This window comes from Triticum aestivum, chromosome 1B (genome assembly GCF_018294505.1).
Source record: "Triticum aestivum cultivar Chinese Spring chromosome 1B, IWGSC CS RefSeq v2.1, whole genome shotgun sequence".
Lineage (NCBI taxonomy): Eukaryota > Viridiplantae > Streptophyta > Magnoliopsida > Poales > Poaceae > Triticum > Triticum aestivum.
In genome coordinates, this window is record NC_057795.1 from 165941627 (window position 1) to 165962470 (window position 20844).

Here is a 20844-nt window from a genome sequence, read left to right on the forward strand (position 1 = left end):
ATTTTGTCTAAATTTCAATATACACAAGAATCCATCTCCAAATCTCGCAGTTTTCAGCAAATGGTCTAAACTTCACAGCGTTCTTTAAACAATGTCGAACAAAGTTGAGGTTTAGACGGGGACCTCCTATGTGCCGCTCTTATCGCACAGGCGGCCTCTGACTGGGCCGGTCCATGACCGCCAGCGAACACCCCTATCTCTAGCTCTACTACTACTAGATGACTCGTTGCGCCCATGGCGCAAAGGCCGAGAGCAAGCCAACTATTGAAAGAGTGAGCATCAAAATATGTAGACACAAAAGAAAACATATGAAAATAAGTACGAATTGATGATAGATAGATGGTTGCTGATGATACATGTTTTCTAAGAAGCTTACAAACAATCATTTACAATGTTATGAGCAAGGCATGTAGATAGGCAGAGCTAAGCTACATTTGACAGATGTATCGTTGGATGTTTAGAACAATTTCTTTGAGGCAAGTCTTCATAGATGTTGTTCTTCATGGCCTGCATTGCTCAGAGCAGAAATTCCTTCAATATCATCATTCATGCTTCAATAATACTTGTTTGTTTTCTATATAACGGTTTCTGATTGTAAACTTATATCGTTAAGACGATCAGCAACATATCTTATCTGTGACGAAATATGTTTCAGATTGTTGGCTTTGGGTGTTGATCTTGCTGTGGAGTTTGTATTTATTATGCGATAAAGTTCCTTCACTTCACTTGGACTACTTGAGAGCTTTAGTTGCCGGTCGATCTTAAGCTTCTTTGAGTTTACCGTACACGTAAATGGATATTGATATCCTTGGAAGTCGGTTGTCCAGTTGGTGCTTTGATGGATAGTGAATGGTTGACCAACCGTCCTTGCCTTCTATGTTGAGTACGCTGCGTTTGGAAGGCCAAGCTGCTGCATCATATCGTCCAGAAGGTTCTTTGTTGAGATCCTGACTTTTTCCATTGCGGCTAACTGATACAGTGAAGAAGATACAATGAGTTAGTGTAGTTTATGATTATATATGTGTATGTATCAAATTCCAGCGAGATACACAATGTTCATAGTAACTCATTGTTAGTAGAAAACAGGGGATTAACAGGTGTGGGTAAGTATGCACATTGTTAGTAGAAAACAAATTTCATTTTCTCATTCTTGATGTTACAGCATTTATGAGATCAGGTTATTTAAGCAAATATAAGCTACAATCATTCTTTTCTTTAAACATAAGGTACAATCACTCGTTTCTTTAAATGTAAATATCAAGTTATGAGAACATGTATTCATTTTCTCCCTCTTGATGATGTAGTATTTATGAGATCGGGTTATGGGAAGCAAATATAGGGTACAATCATTCTTTTTTTTAAATATAAGGTACAACCATTCTTTTCTTTAAATGTAAATATCAGGTTATGAAAACAGGGGATCAACATCTATAGAGGACAGTAGGCACAGAATAAGTATATAACACTGGCAATAGAAAAAGGAAAACCCAGGTTTTCCAGATTTTCCTCGATCAATGATAGGTACATGAAAATAACTGATTTTAAATGTAAATTGTGATGGAAACAATCACACCTGTTTTTAGCAAATACAACAGTCAATTGATCAAGCAAATACACCTAGTGGACAATAGGCAAGTTTAAACGGACTTGGCATTAGCTAAGGCCTTATTATAGGGCGAAGTTCATACGAACAGAATTCATAAGCTCCAACTTAAAGAACAGAATCAAGTGATTGTTCTACAACTCCACCTAAGATTTGAAGATCAGCATACTAATTGATCAAGAAAAGCACAGGTGAGTTGCAGTTATCCTCTTCATGTAATTGCCTACACCTTGCTTTCTGCTGCTCTTTCGTTTTGCTATGCAAATATTTTATTCGGTCTCGGTGATTAGGCTTGAAAGCATGTATTTTTCACCGGAATTAAACCATGTGTGCAAGCTCAACTAAATAGGTCCCAAGTTTTACTTGCTTTGCTAATTTTGTAATGCACACAACTTGTTTGATGTTATGCCTACAAATGCTTGCACTCAAATAAGCAGAAGGCTGTTCAAGAACTAAGCCAACTTAGGACTTCAGCATGTACTAATTTGCTATGGAAAGAGTGGGACAAAAAAGAAGCAAGCAATTCACTATCGGTGATCAAGTTTCTTTTCAGAAAATGATTGCAGAAATAAGTTTCCAGCAAGGAGAGTAACAGCCAGAACACTGGATCTGGAATTTTTTACCTTGCAACGGTCGCATAACTTCACCCTGTCAAATGATAGCTTGTTTATCTTTATGGGTTTCCACATATCCTATCCATGCGGGTGGCATCCATCAACTAAAATACTGTCAAAGCAAACCATGTCTGTAAGAAGGTAAAATACAAAGCAACCTGCTATCATAATTCATAGTACATAAACCGCCAGCAAAGAGGTTGTTCAGAAAGTATAGTGTGTTGCTTACTTTGGTCTGGAGCGATTGATTGGTACAGGTTCTTTAAGAACCTCATTTAGTGCATTCAATGAGCCCTGCAAATCATTCAAACTGTCAACCTGAGCTTTTTTGTTTAGCAGCAATGCACATAGCCGTTATAGTTCATACACAGGCAAACAGTCTGAGCTGTGAACTATGAACTGTACCTGGGATGCTATCAGGAACGGGAAGCAATCCGTGAAGGTGAGCAGCCTTGAGCATACTCAGGATTAGTCGGCCTAATTTCGGACTCTATGAAAAGCATGGAAAGGAGACTTTCTCCATAAGTACCAGAGACGATCTCATTGAGAAAACATTTTCTAAATACTTTTTGACAGGTATCCAAGGTATATTTTGTTTTGGAAGAACATAGCAAGGCGTACACCTTCTTTAAAACACACGAGCCGACATGGCTTCCCGAAATAGGTGGAGAGCCATTCAGCTGCTTCAGCTCCTTCATCATAGGCAGAACCAGACCACTCCCAGACGGAGACGTCGTCAAGCGTGGCGTGTTCCACACAGCAAGAGGGATCTTCAGTGTGTCCATCCAGGGTGCCCTTATAACTGCAATCAGTAGAGGGTCAAATAAAATTGTTGTTTAGGTGATTTCCTCTGAAGCATAAAAAAGAAAGGACATCACACTTCACATCCCAGGTGCTCTTATAGCCACATTTACGGTCTTTGAAGCGTGGAAAAAGGAAGCGGCATCATAAGTAACAATGTATCAAAGAGTATATACAAATTGGAAACCCGGTAATCAACTTTGTAAGAAGAAAAACACAATTAATTTTGGACAAATCCACCAGTTTTAGTGTATTGCTGGATCAAACAACAAGCAATATTCAGCAACACATGGGAGACAGAACATTTTGCAGGAAACTAAATTACTCTGAACAAATTGTCTGTTAAAACGAAACAGAGAGACAGTGGCTAAAACTTTCACTGATGATGCTCCATTGGGGTTTACACATCTTAATTTTGAAAATATTTAATCAGGAAGAAAATTAGAGCACATCTTTTGAATATTGGCATAGCTTGATATATGAAGTTATAGAGACGAACCGACCTGGCCATGCTGGTGTATAGTCGCGTAGCCTACACATGACAAGACAAGCTTTGTGGATAAATTCCCCATTGCAAAATTCTGGTGCAGAAAATAAACCATAATATCAAAACTAAAATGCTGGAACAAACGTGGTTGTGTGAGAAAGAGGATTCACCTTGTTCTCGTCAAACTCTTCCATAGGAATTTTTTTCTCTTCTATTCTGTCTCAGATCTGGAAATCCATTTAGAAACTGAAAACTCCATTGCAATATTCTAGTGCAAGAAAATAGATGGTTCAAAGAAGTTGAAACATTAAAATTCCAATACATATCTGTTAGTATGATGTTTAAAACTAAGGTTGTACCTTACAATGGACTACAGCTAATAGCTCTAGAACGATTTATACAGTGGAATGTTCCTCTTTGTGTCTAGAAACGATTCACACATACGTATATAATTTGTTGATTTCATGATGATCATGCCCCTCTCAGAAAGAATAATATGTATGAAGCAGGCGTATATTATCTAATTCTAAGCAAGAAAGCTTGGATTAAAAAAAACGCTAGTAGCTTATTTTAGATGATTTGTTGTAGCGACCGCGGCACAAATAATCACTTAATCTCGGACTAACGGTAAGCATAAAGTGGGATTATATAATCCTCGTATTTTGTTTTCTTTTCTTCTCGAACGACGCAGGAGAGCTGCTTGTCATTTCATCTCTGACTAACTGTACAGACATTCAAGAAGTCAGATATATTTGTTCAGCAATATCCCTCCTAGCCTCTCAACCGGGGTATACTTTACAAATACAATCCCAAAAAAACTTTGCAAACATGAAAATAATTCATGGCCTCTGACACACTGATCAAGAAACCAGAAAACACTACACTGACCAATACTTTTTGTTAGACCTCAAGTCCAGAACCGTCATCAGGTGGCCCTTTCCTTGCTGCACCCACGACCTAACCAACCATCTAAGGAAGCACCTTCTTTCTATTATTGGTCCCCACCACGGAAACAACAACCAACGTTTTAGCATGCCAATTATTTACCAAGCAATACCACAACAGCTTAATCTCCCAAGAGCAGGATCGTAACATACTTTCAGAAAAGCGCTGTCCAGATCATACACTCATGAATAAACGTTTTGGTTTTCAACTGCCACAATGATACCCCCCCCCCCTACCGCAAGCCCCTGCCTATAGCTTTAAACTGAACCAGCAAGTTAGCATGTCATTTATTTACAAAATAATACTTAGCAACCTAATTCCCCAAAGGCAGGAGTCTAGATAGTTTCATAATGTGCGTTTAGATTATCTTTTCTATTACCAATTCTGAACATGGCACGACAGTTTAGCTCTTGTTATTTAAGCTCACAGTATCTAAATTGAGAATTGCTCGCATGTCATGATTTTTTTCCAGTCGTAATCCCAGTAGGTTTACTTGCACATTAGGAATGCTAGTAGCTTATTCTTTCTGTATTCAGAAAGAAAACAAAAAAACAGACATTAGAAATGTCCAAGTAGCACCAAAAGAATAAAACAGGGGAGGTTAGAAAATACTCAAGCATCAGGATCGATGAGTAATTATCAAACAGAAACAAAAGGGAAAAAGGAAAGCAAGAAGCTCCCTTCTCCCATTCTTTTTTGTTCCCTTTCACTTATATACATCACAGCAACACACATGCACTTTAACTATAGAAAAACATAAGTAGGCTTGACCTAAGTACTATACATCTATACTCACCTTACTTGGGTATGACCTAAGTAGGCTTGACATTCACCATGATTCATACACACAATGTGCTACATCTGAGATAGAACATGAAAATGCAAATGAATAAATTCTCCATTTTTTTGCTAATCCATTAATCATAAGCAGGCATTTATAGTTCAACTCCTGACATTCTGTACTGTTTGGAGGTATACATAAGGAATAGAAAAATTAAGAAACAGTGACTTAATTAGTATTTACCTAGTATTTGAAGGTATAAATAAGTAGGCAAATTGGTATCCAATTGGCGGCTTGAGTTTCACACTTCAAGACCACTTCTTTCCATGGGTTTTAGGCATTACATAGTTGGTTGATTTCAAAGTTTCAATTTAAATGAATTGGAAGGAAAAAAGATAAAGCAGAAGAGGAATTAATCAGGTAGTGGAGGAGCTCACCAAGAGTTTAGACCCGTCGATCTAGCCGTGTGGACGTTGGATGTAGAGACAAAGAACATGCCTGGTCTTCTTCTTTCTCCTACAACACCAAATCAGAGGAGGGCAATAAAGCCCGATAGTAACTTCAACTGGCACCTGGAGACGGCACAGTGTGTGTGCGCACTGAACAAAACCTAACCGAAAAGCAGAGCAATTGCTATCCAGTCAACCAGGAAATCTGATGGGGGGGGGGGGGGGCGTACCGAGCGTGGTCGCAGCAGTCGCCTTCGCGGTGGTAGAGGCGCAGCTTGGGGCCGAGGACCTTGCCGGCGTGGGTGACGGGTCCGCGCGCTCGCGCTGGAGCTCGCCCTCGCCCCTCTCCCGTCCGTCGCCTCGCTGCACCTACCTCTCTCTCCCTCTCATCTGCTCGAGCGCCGCCGCCGTCGCCCTTTACCTGTAGGTCGGCTCCCCTCCAGGAAAGGAGGAGAGGAAGAGGAGGAGGAGGTCGCCCCGGCTGCACCTCGAGCGTCGGAGAAGAGGCCCGGAAGAGAAGGCGGCGGCGCGGGAGGCCCTGAGGCGGAGGGTCGTGGAGCAGGGGAGGCCGGACGGCGTGGAGAGGGAAGAAGAATGGCGTGGGGCTCGAGGACGGAGTGGATTGGGCCTGGGGCGCTAGGTTTACGGGAGAGGGTTCGTCCTGGCTCTCCTCGCCCCTCCCTTTACTCAGTACACTGAGACGTGGGCTCAGACGGCGACCGGGACCACCTAACGCAGTAGGGTAGAAATCGCACGAGTAAACCAGCGGAAACCCATCTCCTGTCGTCGCCCGTAGCCAATCAAAAACAGCTCACGCTCTGCCAATCTTCACATAGCGTCCAGAGAAACCCAGCCTCTGGTCGCTGGCCCCCCACGGGCTCAGGACCTTACCCGTCATCCTCTGCTGAAGTCGCCAAGAACGTGAAAAAGAATGGACGGCTGACCAGACGCCAGCAGCCAAAATAAACACTGTTGCTACGCGAGTAACTCGATCCTGCGGTCAAAAACGTCTTGCGCGCTCGATGCCTCCGGTTATGCGGGTTGCCTAGCCTCGTTTATATGTTCAATTAAACAAGCAAACATATTCATTGCTAAGTACACCCAGCTTAACCTACACATAATAACACCGGCGAATTACAGCCTTATGATCAGACTCACTTAATTAAATCTAACCATCGAACTAAAACTAACCCTCACCAAAAGTGCCTTTAGCAATTTTAACTGGCGGACGAAAACTCTGCCACCGGAGGAAAATTTCCACCCCTAGCGTCCGCGTCCCGTCAAAAGGAAAGAAAACGCAGAAGAAATCTCAGGCGCCCTTCGCGTCCGCGTCCCGTCGAAAGGAAAGAAAACGCAAAAGAAATCTCACGCCGGCGCTGCGCCGCCACTGCCGCCGCCGTTTGCTCCAGATATCCTGCTTGCATCGCCGTCGTTCCTGGCGCTGCCGCCACGCGTGCCCGTGCCGAGGTCACTTAACCAGGGTTTGCTGAGCAGAGAGATCGAAGGCAAAGGAGCCGCCGCCGTGAAGGAAGATCTCCTCCACCCAGCCCGCTGGCACCGTCGCCTTTGGGTTCAGATCAAACCGCACGGCTTCGGTGATGGCCGCCTCTGCTCCCCAATTGTGCCGGCCTCTTCTAGGCGGCTACACCACTCCGTCCTCTGCCAGGTCGCCGCCGCCAGGGACGTGGACGCACGCGGGGCGGTCGGCAGCCAGTGAATGTCTGAACGATGACGCGCGTGCGAGTGTGCGGCGCGGTGCACGGATCACCTCGCTGCCGCTGCCGAGTTACCTGCTCCCAGCGATGCCCTCTTGTCTCATCCGTACAGGTCTGCCCCCTGACATCTCTTTCCCTCTCAATCTCTTCATCTTTTGTTTGTTTTCTCAAACTCACATAGATCAGAAAGCTCTTGATCCACCATAATGCTGAATCATGTGCGTTAGGTTATCCAGTCAGGTTTCTTTCCTTTTATCAACTACTCACTACTGAAGAACATAAGACAGAGGAACATATATTCTTCATTACTGCTCACTCCTGCAGTACTGACAAGCATTTCATAAGACAGATAATGTGTTTCCTATAAATCGTACATCTATGTGGATTGAACATACCATCATGAACTACATAAACAAGGAAGCGTCGAGACCTTCAACTAACTTCAGTAAATACATAGCAACAGTCCAGTATCCCCGGGCATCAATGACATGTGTTCTTTTGTACTGCTCTCTCTTGATTGTCGCTTGTCCAGGTTGCCACCAGGAAGAGGTGTGATGGCGGCCAAGAAGAGAACAATGGGACACTGAAGTCCCTTGGATGTCCGTGTTTATCACAGGAGCTCTCTCTTTTTCATCTTTCTTTTCCTCTACTTTATCCTAGATCGGTGATTACTAATTTCCATGTCTACTGGGAGGAATAAAGTTGGCAGGTGAACCTTTGCAACTATGTCAATCACTTCTTTGTTTAAACTCATAATATCATCCCTTTTAAGCTATTAAATCATAAGACATAGTTTTGCTGTTGACTTTTTCTTATTCCCACTTTATTGCTTCACATAGACTACTTGGGGCTTATTTGAAATAACCTGCTCTGATAGTGCAGGAAATCATCATAAATGAAAATAAAAGATTTCATAAGAAGGCATACCATGATTTGGTGGAGAAGACGAAGGCTTTGTGTGGAAAATTAGGTTTGAAACTCAATTAGATTCTAAAGTACTCTTTTGGCTACTACTGCTCTATCCTTCAAACTTCTTTCCTAAAAAATTGAAAGATAAATACAATAATGTTGCATCTCTGCAGATAATACAAAATAAGTATTGTTCAGGGCCCAAATTCTTGACTGAACTTATGGTCAGTTTCAAATGTTAGTTCACGATACACTTGCCAAGGATAAGTAACAACTTATTTGAGCAAATTGGAAACACATTCGGATCAGGAGCAATAGAAATTCTTAAGGGCATTGGGATATTGAACTGCATGTACTTATGCGTGTGTTGTTTTCAACTCAACCTTGCTCTTCCTGATTTTGTAACCGTTGACACACACTGCACACTCATAGGATCATGGCATTCTCACGGTAAAAGACCAAAAAGTTGTGTAGAAATGTCTTCGGGTGATAACGCATATTTGTTCACTGTTCATGTCGATCCATCCTATTATTTTATCCCCGTATGCATACTACTCATCTCCTCTTAATACCAATTTTCTTAATTTGTTCCGACTTTTTGTTTGCTATATGCAGCTAGCTTTGGCAGGTTTGTTAGGCTAATATAAGGTAGGGAGCTTTGCTACATGATAATACACAGATGATATATACTGGAGGATGTTTTGCAATTAGCAAGGTACTTTGTTTACGAGCTGATTGTCAACTTTGTTAAAAAGATACATGGTTGTTGTATCCTATCCGACAATATAAAACTTTTGTCATGATATTTCCTTGTGCAGTTTCAAGGTCACATGGATGCTGATGGCTCTCAGGTGTATGTGATATTTGTTGCTGGGTATTGTTGCAGTTCTTCCTGTTATGTCAATGTATATTGCTTCAGTTTCCATATTGAGATTGATATGGAACTGTCTCATCTTCCAGCGTGAACATTATATATTTTCTCAATTATTAGTCTCAAAATACTACTTTTCATACTTTTCTACATCTGAAGTATTTATGACTATCATGCTGAAAAATATTTTCTTGCTCCTCTCGATTGACTAAATAAACAAGAACACTGAATTATTGATCTTATCTTGGACTATTATTTGTATTTAAATTTTTAAATCTTCTACGGACTCTCACAAGAATCAAGTGTGGTAGACAGTTCCTGGTTTCAGGATCCTTATTCATATTCGTTAGAGTTTGTACACTTGGGTTTTGTGAAAGCTAAATATTTCTCCTATGAGTTTCAGCATGAATAAAAGTGAATTGCCATGTCGATAGATGCGAGCCACAAGGCGCCCGCTGCCTCTCAGGCTAGCCGCTGATGATGTGTACGCAGCCAAAATCCGCAGCCTGAGACCTCCCCATCACGTCCCGTGGGCATGACCACATGAGGTTCAATGTCCATCATGTCACACAGGCGTCATCACACCACCGTTAACCTGGTCCCTTCAATGCGTGACTGGTCCCACTCGACAGGAGTTGCTGCGGCTCAACACCTCGGGACGCCGCTGTCTCCTTCCTCTCCTCTTCTGCAAACTGGTCACCAACCCCTAGGCGGTGATTCATTTTTAGGAATTACAGTGTTGTTAATAGTCGATAGATCAAAAGTACATAAGGCATCCTAAATATTCCGTCCTTTCTATCAAGCAACTGTTTAAATAATGATTCCCGATGAATGTTGCATGATGTTGGGACAGATTATTTGCTCCATTTATCGATGCCTAGATGATTTCTGCTTCTCTACTAAAGTTGCATGGCATCACTAAAGGTTATGCCTTTGGAATGATATATGAAAACAAGGGCTTGACAAAGATTTTGATGTTTTACTTGGTGCTCCACCACTAATGAGCTTCTAATGTTTTTGTGTAAATTTATGTCAGTTGAACCACTCATTGCATGTGCAATATTATTATTTTGATAATTATTTGATGACAATCAAGACGTGCCTTGCACGTGCATACTTACTATATTACTAACAATAGATGTAGATCTTGAGTAGATAGAAACATTAAATAGTGATTGTAACCAAGTACTTGAACATGTTATTCAAGATTCATAGAATAAAAAGGGTACCAATGGTTTGAAACATGAACGCAATACCTTTTCTTGTGTGAAAAATCAACTTCTTGTATACGATAATTCATTTTAAATATTTTTTGCTGCTATCAGATTATCCTTTTACATATGAATTTTCACATATAATTGTCATGTTAGTCTAGACGTGCATTGCACGTGCACACTTACTAGTAGCTCCAAAAAAGTTCAACTACGCTGGGAATCAATCCAGTGATCTCATGCTGCCAACGACAAGCCGCAACCAGCTGAGCTAGTGAGATTTTCTTATTATAGGCGACAACGCCAACCTATAAGAACCAATAGGCATCGCAGATCTGAAATAATTTTGGAATTTTGAAAGCAGTTTTTTTTCTAAAACTGAGTGTTTTGTGAAACGCAAACACTGTTCAAATTTGCGAATTGTTTTACAAAATTGAAACACTTTCTGAAATCATGAACGTTTTTTTTCTGAAAACAGGAACATTTTTCGAAATTCCAAATGAAAATTGTGCAAACGCGAACATTTTCTAAACTCCCGAACAATTTTAAGAAATTTTTGAACAATTTTCAAAAAGGGAACATATTTTTAACACAAAAAATTAAAACATGAACAGTTCTGAAAAGTTGTGAAAATTTTAGCAGAAACATTCCGAACATTTTTTGTATTTATGAAGAAAAATTGGAAACGCAATCTTTCTTGAATATTGATCGATATTTAGAAGCAAGAATCTTTCTTGAAATTTCTCAACATTTTTCAAAATAAAATAACGTTGAAAAATATATTAAAAAAAAGTACACGAACAATTTTTAAAAGTGTGAACATTTTTCAAGTTTACGAACAAAATTTGAAAACACAACCATTTTTGAAATTTGATCATTTTTATAAAAACTCGAACATTTTTTTATGTAAGTACATTTTTGAAAGATGCGAACAAAATTTGAATTTTCTGAACTTTGATGAATTTCTGAATTTTACTAAACTGGAACATTTTATGAAAAAACAAATTTTTTTTGGAAAAGCCAAACATGTTTTGAATTTTCGAACATTTTTTGAACAAGAAAATGAAAATGAAATAAAATAAAATAGGAATGAAAATAAAAAAGGAATCTGAAAAAACATAAAAAGGAAAGAAAAAAGACATAGGAAAAAACAAAAATGAAAAAGGAAAAGAAAGAAAACATGGTTCTGGATCTTCTAGAAGGTTCACAAAACCAAAATAAACCGGCTGAAAACCCGTGGAACATTCCCAAAACCAGAAATAGAAAGGTTTGCGTGCAGTCACGAAATGGGCCGGCCCTAATCACTCGATGTCATCTTTGCCTGTGCGTTGCGGCGACAATTTGCTACAACGTGCGGCAAATAGGAAATCCCATTTAGACGGTGTGTGGAGGGAGTCTTAATTTAGACAATACATTCATTCGACGGCATGGCCCGGCCCGGGCAATCATGCCTCGCGTTGCGCTCTCAAGCCTAAGCACGACTCCTTCGCCAACCGGGCCGGTCCATCGGCACACTAAGCACATAGACCCACGTGTTTTTTGGCATGCTGGGCTGCTTTTTGGGCCATTTTTGGTTTATTAAGCTGTTTTTAGGCAATCATGCTCATAAATTATAGAAGGGGCTATGTTGTGCCGGCACGCATGCCCAGCCACACGGCCTAGGCATGACCCGTTTGGCCGTGTCATGCCATGCCATGCCGAGCGTGCTAGCGGGCCGGCCTGGATGGCACAACCTAGATGGCCAGCTCTGCTGGAGAGTATTCTTTTTCCTCACATCTCTACTGTATCCTCCTTTATTTAATCATGATCATAGTTCCATCATTTATAATGAAGGAAACCACCACCTCCGGAGTTGGCTCCATCCAGACTTTTTTGGAGGGTGACCGGAGTTGACTCCCAAATATTAACACCCTCACCATCACAAATTCTCCATAAATAGCCTTTCCTCAAAGTGTTCACTCCTGCCATAACTTTGCCACATGTACTATTTAACGGTGTCCTGGACTAGGGGGTGTTGGGGAACGTTGCATGGAAAACATTTTTTTTCTACGCGCACGCAAGATCTATCCATGGAGATGCATAGCTACGAGAGGGGGAGAGCATCCACATACCCTTGTAGATCACTAAGTGGAAGCGTTTACCAACGCGGTTGATGCAGTCGTACACCTTCACGATCCGTACCGATCAAGCACCGAACGTACGGCACCTCCGCGTTCAGCACACGTTCGACCCGATGACGTCCTCGCCTTCTCGATCTAGCAAGAGAGGCGAAGTAGTAGATGAGTCCGGATAGCATGACGACGTGGTGAGGGTGGTGGTGAAACTATTCTGCAGGGCTTCGCCAAGCACAACAGACATGGACAAAGGAGGAACTAGAACTAGAGGGAGAGAGGGCACCGCACATGGCTTGGGGATCGTGGTGTGTGTTGCCTGCTACTTCTTGAGCCTGCGTTGATTTTTCCCTTGAAGAGAAAAGGGTGATGTAGTAAAGTAGAGATAAGTATTTCCTCAGTTAAGAACCAAGATATCAATCCAGTAGGAGGCACAAGCAAGTCTCAAATATATGCACCTGCACAAACTAACAAACACTTGCACACAACACGAAAAAGGGGTTGTCAATTCCTCACGGTCACTAACAAGAGTGAGATCTAATAGAGATAGGTATAAAAGATAAATAAAAGAGCAAACTAAAGTAAATAAATAAATTGCAACAAGGTATTTTTGGGTTTTTTGGTTTATAGATCTGAAAATATATGATGAAAATAGACCCGGGGCCATAGGTTTCACTAGAGGCTTCTCTCTTGAAGAAAACATATGGTGGGTGAACAAATTAATGTTGAGCAATTGATAGAAAAGCGCATAATTATGACGATATCTAAGGCAATGATCATGAATATAGGCATCATGTCCATGACAAGTAGACCGAAACGATTCTGCATCTACTACTATTACTCCACACATCGACTGACTCCCGCCTGCATCTAGAGTATTAAGTTCATAAGAACAGAGCAACGGTTTAAGTAAGATGACATGATATAGAGGGATAAACTCAAACAATATGACATAAATCCCATCTATTTATCCTTGATGGAAACAATACAATATGTGCCTCACTACCCCTTCTGTCACTGGGTGAGGACACCGCAAGATTGAACCCAAAACTAAGCACATCTCCCATTGCAATAAAAACCAATCTAGTTGGCCAAACCAAACCGATAGTTAGAAGGGAAATACAAAGATATCTTAATGATGCATAAAAGAGTTCAAAGAAGACTCAAATAATATTCATAGATAATCTGATCATAAATCCACAATTCATCGGATCTCAACAAATGCACGACAAAAGAAGATTACATCGGATAGAACTCCAAGAACGTCAAGGAGAACATTGTATTGAAGATCAAAGAGAGAGAAGAAGACATATAGCTACTAGCTATGGACCCTTAGGTCTGCGGTAAACTACTCACGCTTCATCGGAAGGACAGCAAGGTTGATGTAGAGGCCCTCCATGATTGAACCCCCCTCCGCCAAAGTGCCGGAAAAGGCCCCAAATATATATAGCTGGAATTAGGGTTAGGGGACCCTCAAGGGGCCCACAAGCCAGCGGCGTCCCCCTGGGGCGCGCCCTAGAGGCTTATGGCCTCCTCGGGACTCCTCTGGCCCTCTCCCCAAGTCTCCTGGGTGTCTTCTGATCCAAGAAAAATCATCGTAAAGTTTTATTCCGTTTGGACTCCGTTTGTTATTCCTTTTCTGTAAAAGTCAAAAAGAAGGAAAAGACAAAAACTAGCACTGGGCTCTAGGTTAATACCTTAGTCCCAAAAATAATATCAAATAACATATTAGTGCATATAAAACATCCAAAACAGATAATAGAATAGCATGGAACAATAAAAAATTATAGATACGTTGGAGACGTATCATTGCCCCCTCCCCTCATCACATATATATAGGTGGAGGGGGAGAGGAGGCTACCTTGGGCACTCCCAAGGGGGCCAGCGGCCAGCCCTAGGGCGCCTGCCCTAGGCGCTGATACGTCTCTGTCGTATCTACTTTTTCTAATGCTTTTGCTCTTGTTTTGGACTCTAATTTGCATGATTTGAATGAAACTAACCCGGACTGACGCTGTTTCTAGCAGAACTACCATGGTGTTGTTTTTTTGCAGAAATAAAAGTTCTCAGAATGGAATGGATCTTTTTGGAGAATTATTCCAGAATATGTAAAAAAATACTGGAGCCAAGAACCACCGGAGGGGGCCCCTAGTTGAGCACAACCCACCAAGGCGCGCCACCCCCTCCAAGCACTCCCACGGGGTTGTGCCCACCTGGTGGCCCCGCAGACCCTAATCCCGAAGCTATAAAATCCTATTTTTGGATTAAGAAAAGCAGGGAGAAAGTTTCACCGCATTTTACTATATGGAGCCGCCGCCGCCTCCTGTTCTTCATCGGGAGGGCAAATTTGGAGCCCGTTCGGGGCTCCAGAGAGGGGAATCTTCGGTCTTCGTCATCACCAACCCTTCTCCATCGCCAATTCCATGATGCTCCCCATCAGGAGTGAGTAATTCCTTCGTAGGCTCGTTGGTCGGTGAGGAGTTGGATGAGATTCATCATGTAATCCAGTTAGTTTTGTTAGGGCTTGATCCCTAGTATCCACTATGTTCTGAGATTGATGTTACTATGACTTTGCCATGCTTAATGCTTGTTGATACGTCTCCAACGTATCTACTTTTCCAAACACTTTTGCCCTTGTTTTGGACTCTAACTTGCATGATTTGAATGAAACTAACCCGGACTGATGTTGTTTTCAGCAGAACTGCCATGGTGTTGTTTATTGTGCAGAAAACAAAAGTTCCCGGAATGACCTGAATATCCACAGAGATAACTTTTGGAAAATATAAAAAATACTGGCGAAAGAATCAAGGCCATGGGGCCCACACCCTGTCCACGAGGGTGGGGGGCGCGCCCCCTCCCTTGGTCATGCCCCCTGTCTCGTGGGCCCTCTGATGCTCCACCGACCTCAACTCTAACTCTATATATTCCGTTTCACGGAGAAAAAAATCAGAGAGAAAGTTTCATCGCGTTTTGCGATACAGAGCCGCCGCCAAGCCCTAATCTCTCTCGGGAGGGCTGATCTGGAGTCCGTTCGGGGCTCCGGAGAGGGGGATTCGTCACGGTCGTCATCATCAACCATCCTCCATCACCAATTTCATGATGCTCACCGCCGTGCGTGAGTAATTCCATCGTAGGCTTGCTGGACGGTGATGGGTTGGATGAGATTTACCATGTAATCAAGTTAGTTTTGTTAGGGTTTGATCCCTAGTATCCACTATGTTCTGAGATTGATGTTGCTATGACTTTTCTTTGCTTAATGCTTGTTACTAGGGCCCGAGTGCCATGATTTTAGATCTGAACCTATTATGTTTTCATGAATATATGTGAGTTCTTGATCCTATACTGCAAGTCTATAGTCACCTATTATGTGTTATGATCCGACAACCCCGAAGTGACAATAATCAGGATACTTCTCGGTGATGACCGTAGTTTGAGGAGTTCATGTATTCACTAAGTGCTAATAATTGGTCCGGTACTCTATTAAAAGGAGTCCTTAATATCCCTTAGTTTCCTCTAGGACCCCGCTGCCACGGGAGGGTAGGACAAAATATGTCATGCAAGTTCTTTTCCATAAGCACGTATGACTATATTCGGAATACATGCCTACATTATGTTGATGAACTAGAGCTAGTTCCGTGTCACCCTATGTTATAACTATTACATGAGGAATCGCATCCGACATGATTATCCATCACTGATCCAATGCCTATGAGCTTTTCACATATTGTGCTTTGCTTATTTACTTTACCATTGCTACTATTACAATTACTACAAAGCTGCTACTGTTCCTTTTGCTACTGTTACCGTTACTATCATACTACTTTGCTACTAAATACTTTGCTGCAGATACTAAGTTATCCAGGTGTGGTTGAATTGATAACTCAACTGCTAATACTTGAGAATATTCTTTGGCTCCCCTTGTGTCGAATCAATAAATTTGGGTTGAATACTCTACCCTCGAAAACTGTTGCGATCCCCTATACTTGTGGGTTATCAAGACTATTTTCTGGCACCGTTGCCAGGGAGCATAGCTCTATTCTTTGAGTCACTTGGGATTTATATCCGCTGATCACTATGAGGAACTTGAAAGACGAAAGAACTAAGATTTTTCCCTCAACTACGAGAGGAGGTAAGGAACTGCCATCTAGCTCTGCACTAGATTCTCCTTCCGTTTTGAGTAAGCTTGCGACACCTAAACCTGCTACTGCTATGAATTCTGATATGCCACATGTTATTGATGATGCCACTTCTTCTATGCATGATACTTATGATGAAACTACTTCTATGCTTGATACTACTGTGCCATTAGGTGAATATCTTGATGAACAACTTCCTAGGGTTAGAGAGAATGAAATTATTGAAGATGAAATTATTGATGATAGTGATGATGAAGGTTCTCCCCCTAAGTATGAATTGCCTGTTGTTCCTGAGGGTTATGTTATGGATGAAGAAACTGCTAGAGATCTTTTTGCTTGCAATGATAGACCTGATCTTAAGAAATTACTAGCTAAACTTAAACAGAAAACTCTGAATGCTAGAATGAGATATGACCCTACTTTTGCTACTTCACCTATCTTTGTTACTGATAAGGATTATGAATTCTCTGTTGATCCTGAAATAATTACTTTAGTTGAATCTGATCCTTTTTATGGCTATGAATCTAAAACTGTTGTGGCACATCTTACCAAGTTGAATGATATAGCCGCCCTGTTTACTAATGATGAGACGTCTTGCTATTATTATATCCTTAAGATATTTCCATTCTCATTAAAGGGTGATGGTAAAACTTGGTTTAATCTCTTGATCCTGGTTGTGTGCGTAGTCCCTAGGATATGATTTATTACTTCTCTGCTAAATATTTCCCTGCTCATAAGAAACAAACTGCCTTGCGGGAAATATATAATTTTGTGCAAATTGAAGAAGAGAGTCTCCCACAAGCTTGGGGGAGGCTTCTCCGATTACTTAATGCTTTGCCTAATCATCCTCTTAAGAAAAATGAAATACTTGATATCTTTTATAATGGACTAACCGATGCTTCCAAGGACCACTTGGATAGTTGTGCTGGTTGTGTTTTCAGGGAAAGAACAATCGACTAAGCTGAATTGTTATTGAATAATATGTTGACTAATCAAAATAATTGGACTATTCCTGAGCCAATTCCTGAGCCAATTGAGCCAACTCCTGAGCCTATTCCTAAACCAACTCGAAAGAAGAGGGGTGTTCTAGTTCTTAGTCCTGAAGATATGCAAGAGGCAAAGAAATCAATGAAAGAAAAAGGTATTAAAGCTGAAGTTGTTAAGAATTTACCTCCTATTGAAGAAATACATGGTCTTAATATACCGCCTGTCGAAGAAACACATTGTCTTGATAACCTGACACTGGTAGTAAAGGTAAATTCTATTTATAGATACAATAAAGTTGAAATCCTGTCTATTAAATTTCCTAGCCCATGTTTAGATGAATTTGATGACTTTATGGCTAAGAAAGTTTTAATGCTTATGTTGGTAGAGAATTAAAGAGTAATGCCTTCATGATAGGACGCTTGAGTGATTATATGGCTAGAGTTAAAGGTGAACTTAAACTCATTAGAAAATATGCTTCTATGGTTACCACTCAAGCTGAACAAGTACTTAAAGCTCAAAGTGATTTGCTCGATGAATTAAATAATAAACATGATTTTGCTGTTAGAGTGGCTACTAGAACTGGTAGAATGACTCAGGAACTTTTGTATCCTGAAGGCCACCCTAAGAGAATTGAGCAAGATTCTCAGAGAAATAATTTAGATGCACCTAATCCTTCTAAAAAGAAGAAAAAGAAAAATGATAGGACTTTGCATGCTTCTAGTGAACCTGTTGCAGACACACCTGAGAATCCCAATGATATTTCTATTTCTGATGCTGAAACACAATCAGGTGATGAACATGAACCTAGTGATGATGTTAATGATAATGTTCATGTTGATGCTCAACCTAGCAATAATAATGATGTAAAGATTGAACCTGTTGTTGATCTTGATAACCCACAATCAAAGAATCAACGTTGATAAGAGAGATTTTGTTGCTAGGAAGCACGGTAGAGAAAGAGAACCATGGGTTTAGAAACCCATGCCTTTTCTTCCTAAACCATCCAAGACAAAGGATGATGAGGATTTTGAGCGCTTTGCTGAAATGATTAGACCTATCTTCTTACATATGCACTTAATTGATATGCTTAAAGTAAACCCTTATGCTAAATATATGAAGGATATCATTACAAATAAAATAAAGATACCGAAAGCTGAAATTTCCACCATGCTTGCTAATTACACTTTTAAGGGTGGAATACCAAAGAAACTTGGTGATCCAGGAGTACCAACTATACCTTGCTCCATAAAAAGAAACTATGTTAAAACTGCTTTATGTGATCTTGGAGCCGGTGTTAGTGTTATGCCTCTCTCTTTATATCGTAGACTTGAATTGAATAAGTTGACACCTACTGAAATATCTTTGCAAATGGCTGATAAATCAACTGCTATACCTGTCGGTATTTTTGAGGATGTGCCTGTTGTGGTTGTAGATGTCACTATCTTAACGGACTTTGTTATTCTTGATATTCCCGAGGATGATAGTATGTCGATTATCCTTGGTAGACCCTTTTTGAATACTGCAGGGGCTGTTATTGATTGCAATAAGGGCAATGTCACTTTTCATGTTAATGGTAATGAGCATACGGTACACTTTCCGAGGAAACAACCTCAAGTTCATAGTATCAATTCTATTGGAAAAATTCCAACTATCATTATTGGCAGTTTTGAATTTCCTCTTCCTACTGTCAAGAAAAAGTATGCTATTCTTATTGTTGGGGATGTTCATATCCCCGTTGAGGTAACCTAGTGTTATTCGAAATTTCTCCGGTTCCATGTTATTCGGAATGAGTTTGTTAACGAGACTTGATCAACCTTGTTAGTGGATTCCTTTTGATGACCATGAGATGGATGAAACTAGAAGGCACAACCTTCTGTACCCTCTTTTTACTTTCTATTATTAGAATAAATAAAGCAAAAATAGTATTATCTGTCTGTTTTCTGATTTATCTATGCAATAAAAAAATATCCCAAAAATAAAAGTTCTCCAAATGCCCTGCAAATTTAGTATGATTTTTATGGAATATTTGAGGATTTTAGGCACTGAGAACACAGCAAGGGGGGCAAGCACCTGGCCACGAGGGTCCAGGGCGCGCCCCCTGCCTCGTGGGCCAACGGTGGCCCCCCTCCACTTATTCCTGCACCCACACACTCCATCTTCCTCCCAAAAATATCCCCATCCAGCTCAAGCACGAGTTCTAGCTTATTTTGCTGCGATTTTCGATCTCCTTGCTCAAAGCTCCATTTACAAAACTGCTTTGGGAGATTGTTGCTTGGTATGTGACTTCTCCATTGGTCCAATTAGTTTTTGTTCTAGTGCTTTATTCATTGCAATTTTTTGCTGCATAGGTGACCCTGTTCTTGAGCTTGCATGTCAAATTTATGAGGTCCCAAGTAATTCTAATGCATGATATAGGCTCTAGGCACTTGTGGGAGTAGTTGCTATCATTCTTCTTTAGTTTGATTCACTTTTATTTTGAAGTTACTAAAAATTTCAGAAATTTTTAGAAAAAGATGAGGAGATTATTGAGAGTCTCTTCTAGTCAAAGCTCTAAGGATAAACAGGCTAAGGAGAAAGAAAAGGCCAAGTATAATCTTCCTTGTGTAGCGGAAGTACGACCGTGTGAATGGCCTTGCGATATTTGCTCATGATGAGAAGATTCACTACTACTATATTCTCAAACTATTTCCATTCTTGCTAAAAGGTGATGCTAAGTTATGGTAAAAAACTCTTGCTCCTTGTTGTGTGTGTAGTCCCTAGGATATGATTTATTACTTCTTTGAAAAATATTTTCCTGCTCATAAGAAACAAGCTGCCTTACAGGAAATATTTAATTTTGTGCAAATTGAAGAAGAGAGTCTCCCACAAGCTTGGGGAGGCTTCTTCAATTGCTTAATGCTTTGCCTAATCATCCTCTTAAGAAAAATGGAATACTTGATATCTTCTATAATGGACTAACCGATGCTTCTAGGGACTTCCTAGATGTTGTGTTGGTTGTGTTTTGAGGGAACGAACTATTGTAAGTGCATCTAGTGCCCCTTAGTGATTTTGGTGTATTGAAGACTTATAGGTTAAGGGACTAATGCGTTTGTGAGTATACACAGGTCTATAAGTCTATGAGGAGTTTGATATTTACAGAGAAAGTCGGCCCCTAAAAATGAAGTTCTTCAACTGAAGACTTTGGATTTCTGAAGACTTTCTGAAGACTTTGAAAGTGAAGAAATTGG

General features: G+C 40.7%; 1 long non-coding RNA gene across 12 annotated transcripts; it reads right to left on the minus strand.

The window, feature by feature from the left end:
- Positions 1-307: 307 nt before the first annotated feature.
- LOC123113830 (uncharacterized) lies at positions 308-6358 on the minus strand. Of its 12 annotated transcripts, none has more exons than XR_006456230.1 (9): positions 5911-6355; positions 5669-5747; positions 3676-5311; positions 3522-3599; positions 2841-3019; positions 2623-2707; positions 2447-2511; positions 2227-2329; positions 308-970 (listed from the first exon to the last, which is right to left on the minus strand). It is a non-coding gene; the product is annotated as an uncharacterized lncRNA (long non-coding RNA). The 12 variants fall into 12 exon arrangements; XR_006456251.1 differs by having other exon boundaries at positions 2623-3019; positions 3676-3732; positions 5247-5311; positions 5669-5841; positions 5911-6347; XR_006456243.1 differs by having other exon boundaries at positions 2623-3019; positions 3676-3773; positions 5247-5311; positions 5911-6346.
- Positions 6359-20844: the final 14486 nt, after the last annotated feature.